The sequence below is a fragment of the Antedon mediterranea genome, chromosome 10 (assembly GCF_964355755.1).
Source record: "Antedon mediterranea chromosome 10, ecAntMedi1.1, whole genome shotgun sequence".
In the NCBI taxonomy this organism is placed as follows: Eukaryota; Metazoa; Echinodermata; class Crinoidea; order Comatulida; family Antedonidae; genus Antedon; species Antedon mediterranea.
Window position 1 is genome coordinate 23796815 of NC_092679.1, and position 10670 is coordinate 23807484.

A 10670-nucleotide genomic window follows, 5' to 3' on the forward strand; every position below is an offset into this window, starting at 1 on the left:
ACTGATAAAAAAAATGATGACCAATAAATAATAAATAAAACAATAGTGGTCCGATAAAGGATTGATAACAATAGTGGTCCGATAAAGGATTGATAACAATGTGGTCCGATAAAGGATTGATAACAATAGTGGTCCGATTAAGGATTGATAACAATGTGGTCCGATAAAGGATTGATAACAATAGTGGTCCGATAAAGGATTGATAACAATAGTGGTCCGATTAAGGATTGATGACAATAGTGGTCCGATACAGGATTGATAACAATAGTGGTCCGATAAAGGATTGATAACAATGTGGTCCGATAAAGGATTTATAACAATAGTGGTCCGATAAAGGATTTATAACAATAGTGGTCCGATAAAGGATTTATAACAATAGTGGTCCGATAAAGGATTGGTGACCAAAGCTAACTTGAGACCTATTGCAGCACTGAACTAATGGGTCAGAACAATTCTGTTTCAAAATGACACACATCATTGAATAAAACCACAATTTCTAAAAAACAAAATTCCTGATATTAGAGGATTATCAATAAATAAAACAACTAGGCCTACTGAAGGATGGGTTTCCGTATACGCTAAATAAAAACTAATAATAATAATGATAATGGCGATTCGCCACCCACACGATCAGGAAAATATAGCCTAACACGTACACGGAAGTCAGACACTACAACAGCATTATCTTTACATTTCTGTTTTCTTGTATTTTTTTTTATCACGATTTTGTGACTTTTCATGTGCATCATGTTTATTATTATAAAATTATTTAAATTAAATGTATTATTAATTGCAAAATAAATATTATTGTATTTTTATTTTTAAAATCTATAAGAGTACGATAAACAGTTCATCTGTCGTCTGCCGTTCAGCGATTTACACATAATCATAAGATATTCAATCAACGTGTTGTTGTTTCATCAACTTTGACTTGCTGTCATAATAATACTAATTAGTCAAAATCAATCAAACAATCACAAAACAAAAGAAAAAACCGACTAATATTAAATTATCAAATCTGAACATGTATGTGCCTCGTTTTTATATCTTGAAACATTCAATACGTTTAATGGGTCACATGACTGTGGCAACTAACAGATGTCTTCCCTTGTCATGGCATCATCACCCACCCCGAAGGAAAGACGAAACAGCTCAGGTTCAAATATCTAGTAGATGTCATGGAAGGCACTCTGAAAGCTGCGGGGTGTTCCCGAAGGAACATGGCTCTATTTGAGTGCACCACCACTACTACACCCTGATCCTTTCCTCTCCAAGCGGGCCGAGCCATCGAACGGGATAGGGAGCGGCCCGGATGTATAATCCCCTTAAAACATAGGGTAGACATGGCTCCCACATCACCGAGCATGTGAGGTTCTAGATGCGCAATCCCGATATAAAAAGAATACCGCAACCCCAACACCCAAACATGATTTTGCAGTAAGCTGATCCAGAATGTTAAATAGAGGCAAGGGGTCTAAACATTGTAAAAGTGAAATCAATTGCTAACCTATGATCTATTTTTATATTATGTGGATCTTGGAACTCCCTCCCTCCGTCGTCAATAACGCCAAACCTCTGCCTTAATTTAGATGTAATTACAACATCCCTTTCACCCATTGCTCAATGTTTAGCACGGGATATTATAATGCTATGTGATTGCAATGATTGAATGGTATTTAATTGCTACATGCAATAAGAAATCAATTTAATTATTTTATTATTCGTATTTTCTTAACCGGAAATTCCACAAATGCAAGAAGTCGTAAAGAGAATATTTATTCATCATTCAAGCAGGTTATCCAATCAATTAAGACTCTATCAAGCAACAATCGATGTTTGTTCATAAGACTGCGTAATTCATGGAAATGTCGAACCTCGTAATTCCGTGAAAATATAGATTTAGTGAATATCGATGAGATTAAATGGTTGTTTACAATGTATTTAATATTACGAATTGTTTACAATACACTATTAATTGCACATTTAATCATAAATCGTTACGCATTCAGTCAGTCAACGAACGAGACCCTAATGAATGTACTACTGTCAATCTTGTTATTATTTTCATCTTTTCCTTCTTCTTAAATAACCGCCATTGTCTTGCTATTTGCTTTTAAATTGTAATTAACATATATAATGTTTGTTTTTAATTCGGGGCCTATTGGAGATGAATGAGCGTGAAACAAACGAAGCGGGGGGGGGGGGGGGGGGACTTGTTGGAACCGGCCCACCTAAATTGTGATAAATAAAATGCAAGATCATAGCTATGTTCAATTCATTTTACAATTGTTTCCTATTTCAAAATCATGGATCCGCTATTGAGTGTCGAGTACATAATACATGCACACATCACTACACACGAGATAAAATAATAATAATTATAATTTATATATAATCAGCAATAGTAAATTACAGAATTTCATATACTCTCACATTTAAATCAATGCACTGCGCCTACATCCTACAACGAGTTGTTAATTAACAATTAACCACTCCCTGCATTCTATCAGTAGGCCTACAATAGAATAGCGATTCTTAATGCAGCAGTAATGGACTTATTATAGGCCAAGCCACAAAAAAATTGTTTGACGTCAAACAATACAATAAAACCTCGTTTCTATTTATAATTAATAATAATCAATTGAATCATGGAGGAATAAAAATAGTTACCTACTTGATTTAATCATACAATAATTAATGTTGTATTTTAGGACGCAAAAGGTGAAACCCCTGAATTTCGAAGAAATCATGAAATACTTTTAGGAATTGAGGAATTCACTGATTCCAAGCCTACTTGTACCTTAGAGACTAAACGCCAGTGAACGTATCAGTACAAACGAGTCGCATGTCTCCAGCAGGAGTTCTAAGAAGAATATTTCGACAAAATAGGGAAATTCTTCCTCATGTTTTATGCAGTACATTCTAAAAACATACAACATTCAATTTCAAAGAAGAAGTGGACGGGGTAGAAAGGCCCCGACCTTTTTACTTCTTAAAAGAAAAAAAAGAAAAAATTGGTTCCCACAGGACGCAACGCAAGGACGTAAACGCAACGCAAGTCTAATGCTTGGTTTTCACTTAAGCGTGGTTCCCACTAGCGACGCAACGCAAGGACGTAACGCAACGCAAGCGTTTTAACCAATGACAAGCGAAGTTATAGACAGTATATAGCAATCACAAGCGAATAAGCCATCGCTTGTGATTGGTCAATTAACTTGCGTTGCGTTACGTCATTGCGTTGCGTGGCTAGTAGGAACCACGCTTAAAGCTGCGACACAAGACGTAATGCAACGTATGTAAATTGACCAATCACAAAAGATGAATTATTCGAACTGTCGCTTGCAGTGGTGGTTCCCACTAGCGACGCAACACAAGGACGTAACGCAACGCAAGTGAATTGACCAATCACAAGCGATGGCTTATTCGCTTGTGATTGCTAACTGTCTATAACTTCGCTTGTTATTGGTTAAAAAGCTTGCGTTACGTTCTAGTGGGAACCAAGCTTCAACACGCTTGCGTTGCGTTTACGGCCTTGCGTTGTCTCCATTGAGAACAAAGCTTTATGACCTATCACAGGCGATGGATGATCCCAACTTATTTGCGTTGCGTCTACGCAAACTTCCTTGCGCTGCATCTCTATTGGGAACCATGTATGGTGGTTAGCTATACTGTTAGCTATACTGTTCTATACTGTTCTATACTGTTAGTAGCATACTGTTTTTATACGTTATCTTTAATGTATTTTGAGTGTTTTATAATCGTATTATTCTCCGGAAAATAAATTTCATGTGAAGTAAATGTGACAATTAATTGAATATTTAAATATTTTACATGTTTTACCATAGGTCTGTTAACTTACATCCAAAATAATAGTAATGTTAATAATGATGATAAATAATTATTATAAAGTATAATGCTAGGTTATTAGTGTGATTTATTTTTAACCACAATATATTATCAACAACTTTAAAGTTTGTAATAAGGTTTGGACATGGAAGGTGCAAATCCTGGAAGGGGAAGAAACTTGGAACCACATCACAAGAAAGCGGTCCCTTTATTTCTCCGAGTTTTGTGGTTTCTCATTTGAAAAGTGTGCACCACCTCCCTCTCCTTTAGACTTACGCCATATTTCTGATTGTTTTGTGATAATTAATCAATCGCGTGTTACTAACTAAAAACAATTCAAATATACAACAGGAATGCTCTCATATGATAACAATATTGTTTTTGTTATTAATAAAAGTATGCGTCTAATGTGAAATTATTTGACTCTTTTTTGTTGTTTTGTTGTTGTTAAACGTGACTTAGGCCTACTAATAAACAACAACAACAAAATGACAATAGCTGCACGTCCGACGCGAAAGAATGTAAACAAAATATGAATACATCTAACAATATAACTTCCGCAGATGCATATTATACTGTACTGTAACCCACATTATCATCTTATATTTACCGATGTATGGATAACTACATACAATTGTCTATAGAATATCCAAACACAAAAATAAACCAATAAATGGAATGATCTCATCCAACTAAAATGTTGATTTTGTGAAATGTTTTCACAGGTCCGCCGAACGCACAGTCCTGACTTATGCTGTCACTAAAATGGCTATGTTATTACAGCATTCACAAACTTAACTTAATTTCCTGACATAATTTACTATTACAGTCTATCAATAGAACTAGATAAATGGAATGATATCATATAATCGCAATATTGACTTTATGAAATGTATTCATAGGCCCCATGAACAGATAATGTATCAATAAACAACCATAAACACTACCATAGTAAAACAAAAACCCAATTAGAATGATGGCATTGACTTACTCCCTCCCCCATCATAGGATAGGATAATTGTGTTGTGGGGTGGTAATGGACAGATAATGTCATACAGGATAGGATAATTGTGTTGTGGGGTGGTAATGGACAGATAATGTCATACAGGATAGGATAATTGTGTTGTGGGGTGGTAATGGACAGATAATGTCATACAGGATAGGATAATTGTGTTGTGGGGTGGTAATGGACAGATAATGGCATACAGGATAGGATAATTGTGTTGTGGGGTGGTAATGGACAGATAATGTCATACAGGATAGGATAATTGTGTTGTGGGGTGGTAATGGACAGATAATGTCATACAGGATAGGATAATTGTGTTGTGGGGTGGTAATGGACAGATAATGTCATACAGGATAGGATAATTGTGTTGTGGGGTGGTAATGGACAGATAATGTCATACAGGATAGGATAATTGTGTTGTGGGGTGGCAATGGACAGATAATGTCATACAGGATAGGATAATTGTGTTGTGGGGTGGCAATGGACAGATAATGTCATACAGGATAGGATAATTGTGTTGTGGGGTGGTAATGGACAGATAATGTCATACAGGATAGGATAATTGTGTTGTGGGGTGGTAATGGACAGATAATGTCATACAGGATAGGATAATTGTGTTGTGGGGTGGTAATGGACAGATAATGTCCTACACAGGATAGGATAATTGTGTTGTGGGGTGGTAATGGACAGATAATGTCATACACAGGATAGGATAATTGTGTTGTGGGGTGGTAATGGACAGATAATGTCATACAGGATAGGATAATTGTGTTGTAGGGTGGTAATGGACAGATAATGTCATACAGGATAGGATAATTGTGTTGTGGGGTGGTAATGGACAGATAATGTCATACAGGATAGGATAATTGTGTTGTGGGGTGGTAATGGACAGATAATGTCATACAGGATAGGATAATTGTGTTGTGGGGTGGTAATGGACAGATAATGTCATACAGGATAGGATAATTGTGTTGTGGGGTGGTAATGGACAGATAATGTCATACAGGATAGGATAATTGTGTTGTGGGGTGGTAATGGACAGATAATGGCATACAGGATAGGATCATTGTGTTGTGGGGTGGTAATGGACAGATAATGTCATACAGGATAGGATAATTGTGTTGTGGGGTGGTAATGGACAGATAATGTCCTACACAGGATAGGATAATTGTGTTGTGGGGTGGTAATGGACAGATAATGTCATACAGGATAGGATAATTGTGTTGTGGGGTGGTAATGGACAGATAATGGCATACAGGATAGGATCATTGTGTTGTGGGGTGGTAATGGACAGATAATGTCATACAGGATAGGATAATTGTGTTGTGGGGTGGTAATGGACAGATAATGTCCTACACAGGATAGGATAATTGTGTTGTGGGGTGGTAATGAACAGATAATGTCATACAGGATAGGATAATTGTGTTGTGGGGTGGTAATGGACAGATAATGGCATACAGGATAGGATCATTGTGTTGTGGGGTGGTAATGGACAGATAATGTCATACAGGATAGGATAATTGTGTTGTAGGGTGGTAATGGACAGATAATGTCCTACACAGGATAGGATAATTGTGTTGTGGGGTGGTAATGGACAGATAATGTCATACAGGATAGGATAATTGTGTTGTGGGGTGGTAATGGACAGATAATGTCATACAGGATAGGATAATTGTGTTGTGGGGTGGTAATGGACAGATAATGTCATACAGGATAGGATAATTGTGTTGTGGGGTGGTAATGGACAGATAATGTCATACAGGATAGGATAATTGTGTTGTGGGGTGGTAATGGACAGATAATGTCATACAGGATAGGATAATTGTGTTGTGGGGTGGTAATGGACAGATAATGTTGTCAAAACAATGTTTATTTGCCATTCTTAATTAATCTATAATACTCCCGTGACATCCATCTGAAAAACCAATCTAGTAAAAGAACAATTTGAATGATGACATTGACTTTGCCTTCACCCCCCTTCCCTATCATACAGGATAACTGTGGGGTGGGGTGATAGGGGTGTGGGGTTCAGAGCAAAATATACTAACAGTGGACCTATATAAGTTCATGATATTAAGGCCAATTTACACAGACGAGCTGTAACTTTAGAACTTGCTTCATTTTACACATTTCAAGCCCTACCCCCGCAAGCTCCCTACATGACACCCCATTCCCCATCGCCTATTTCTAAATCCTGAAGAATGTTAATTAAAAACACTGTTATTGTAGGCTGTAGCTTTCCAGGTAGGGTGGGTTAATCAATCGCCAATACAATTGATATATTGTATGGTTCATTGAGTAACAATATAATAATTCTAGATTCCCAGCTCCTTTATAACGCTGCCTATTACAATGTCTAGTTCAATCAGCCGTTCATTACTTAACCGGATCCTATGGATATACTGACATACTGTAACCGAAACCAGGTAACGTAACGTATTACGTAAGTCTGTACAGCGCGCGAAACATGGATTTCCCCACAACGAGGAAATTATAAATAGCCGATGAGAGGGTAGCCCTTCTTCACTTACGATATTTAACTCGAACACAAAGGTTGGCATTAAATATATCTGATTGAGACTCAACTCAACAACCAATGATGCTGCTTCGTTCTACATCTATAGTGCTGTCTCTGTTCATGCTCGTGTATTACTCTCGGTCGTCGGAAGCAGCGGGTAAGTTGTATTTATTACATTTGCCTTTTGTTTTTGTGTACGCTAGGTCTTTAGTAGACGTATACAAATTGTTTTTCAACGCGATATCGAGAACCATAAACCGTGGTTTTTTATTCATGATAAATAAAAAAAATTCTTTATCTTGATTTGTTGTTACTATTGTTTAATGATAAAAGAAACTAGTTGAGCCATGGATGTCTTCCGTGGTTTAGCCTCCGGACCCATAACAGTATAAAATACTGACTGGTCGGCCGGTGCATCCATTATTCACGGCCGCCACCTATTTTTTTTTAATTGAGAGATGATCATCATGTACATAGATTAGATAAAAAAATAAACAGTGATATGTTAGTATAAAAATAATAATTAGGCCTAAAATTATAAAAAATGTATAGAAATAAAGAAGAAAAAGCAAAGAGACTATGGAGCGGCTATTCCGGAATAAAGTTAGTGTCGTCAGCGAGTAGGCCTACTTTAAGTTACATTTTAAGACTCAATGGAAATAAGCAAATTAATAAATAATTTTTAGGCTAAGAGATGTTTAATGTTAAGAAAATGTTTTAAGTTTTAAAAGTTTATGATTATGATCAGGGATTGTTGTGTTATAAAAGAACACATAAACAATAGCTAATTATACAAATCAATTCTAGACATACAAATTAAATTGCAACGCAAAAATAATTAATAATAAATAAAAATATAATCTCATAATCTTGCATCTCATGTTTGTCTGCTTTTAATGAATTTTTAAATCATTTTCAACACCTTTTTTAAGTGTTTGCTTGTAATCTTGTTCTGTACTTTTTTGTATATTGTTATTGAAATTGATTTTGACAAAATACATGAATGAATAATTAATAATTAAATGCATGTCGTTTAGCAATGTTTTTATTTAAAAAAACATCAGTAAAAATTGACCTTTTAAGAACAATTATATATATAACAATAGGCTGACGTTTACAATGGTAAGGTACATTGTGTACAGAAATCCGTACAGGCCCTGTGGGCAAAAGCTACTGAGACTTATTGAGTTAGAGGCCTATGTTGTCATGACAATTATAATAGAGCCAATGTATTGTATGGATGTCACGGCTGTTCGAACCATGCGGAGTGATATTATTATCGTTGAACGTACGTACTAGGCCTCCGTCAAAAGGACACAATTCTAGGTGTTAAGTTCAAATAATAAAATATATTTACTTTGTCAGTACTGCACATAAAAAACAACACATTATGATTAATATTATGTGTAAACTACATGACTATTATGTGCAAACAACACAACTTTAGTTTACACAGCGGTAAACCAATCCCATCCGCCTGTTGTCGGCGCTAAACAGCGGGATCATGTGGGGAGGGGAGGGGGTCTTTGGCGATTTTCGGGGGGGGGGGGAGGGGGTCTTCAAATGTTTAAGCCTATGTTTAACACGGCGATGATACTTTGGTGAAGTCGGACAACAAACGTGGATATTGCTTTTTAATTCAATCGATATACAATTTGGCGCTTCGCAATACCGGACGCTATTTTGTTTTTCCGGGATAGAAAAATGTCTAGACAAGATTTTGATATTGAAAAAATGAAGACGGGTGTTTTTTCATTACAAATGCTGCAGTCATATTATATTTGTAGGCCTAGACATTTTCTGGACGAGTATAGGCCTTACGGACTGTAAACTTGATCATGTATAAACTTGACACTATAACTTCAAATAAAGACAACATCATTTTCGATCTACTAATAATTAAGCTTCTGATGCATCTACAAAAATAAGTTTAGAAATGACGTAATGCAGTTATGACGTAATGTGGTTACTGTTTGTGCACTTCCGCCAGCACTATTGGTGATAATTAAATTATTAACGAGAATTGTAATAATATAATCAGGGAAGAGTGAAATTCACTCTTTCTAGATTATTTAGAAATATTGGTAAATTTAAGCGAACAATTATGTATACTCTTATATAACTGTTTTTATTATTTATGAATGTAATTATTACTCCCACACTATGCTAATGTTTTAAAATATTTATGTGAACTCGAGTTTGAAAAGATTAGCCTACGTAATTGGTAGGCTAACACCATAGTAAATATGACAGTATTGTTTATGCCTCTCGCCTCATAAAATTCACGGAAATATAATAATTTGAAACTGACATTAGACCACAAAAGTGCAATATCTCCTCATTATATTACATTGATGTACTTCAAAACTTGAAAGAGAATGTCGGTTGTATGGGATATCAAATTAAATATGAAAACGTGATAAAGACTTAATTATATGGCTGGGGCTGGGGGAGGGGTGAGACACCGCCGTCACTACTTCCTTCCGCAGACCGCAGACCTGTAACTTTAAATGCTCAAGTTAAAACGTCACTGCATCGGAAGCAATTAATTAGTGTTGTTTTTCGACAGATGCATATCTATTTTCAGATATGATAACTGGTTACACAATGTTTCTGTTTTTAGGTCGAAAGAACAAGGGCCGAGTAGTAGTAAAACTTCATTTTAAACAATAACAACATAAATAATACGATTTTTATTTTGTTTTATAACTATGTATTTTGATAACTTCTTTTCCAATTCTGAAAATTCATTCAGTTAAAATAGTAGGCCAGCGGAACAACAGTATAGCCTACGCTGTAAGGCCTATAATTACTAAATTAATGAAATCCTGTAGATAGACCACCGGTAAAAGAAATTATTTATTATTTCGCGCGTTATTTTCAATTCAAAGTTCGGATGACGTCATACGCTTGGTTGTTCTTTGCGTTGAGTCTTCGATGACGTCAAACTTCCTGCTTATTGGCGTGTATAGAGTAGTATAGAGCGGTATCTGTTTGGAATTTCCAATAAGATAATTAACTAACACACTGGGAATGTCCAATATAATAATTATACAATAAATATAAAATGATGTCAATAGGTTTACGTCGTCATAAAGACGGCTAAAATATCCCATTCAAATGCACCTTTAGTAACAGTGTTACAAATCTATTACTTTCGATACAAACCTCGATGGTTTTTCCATAAATGATTAATTTACAAATTTCCAACTGGTGTAAAAATAATTAGTAAATCTACATAAATAAAAAGCTCAATATTCATTATTTCAAACAGAAAGGAGATACACAAACGAACTTTAA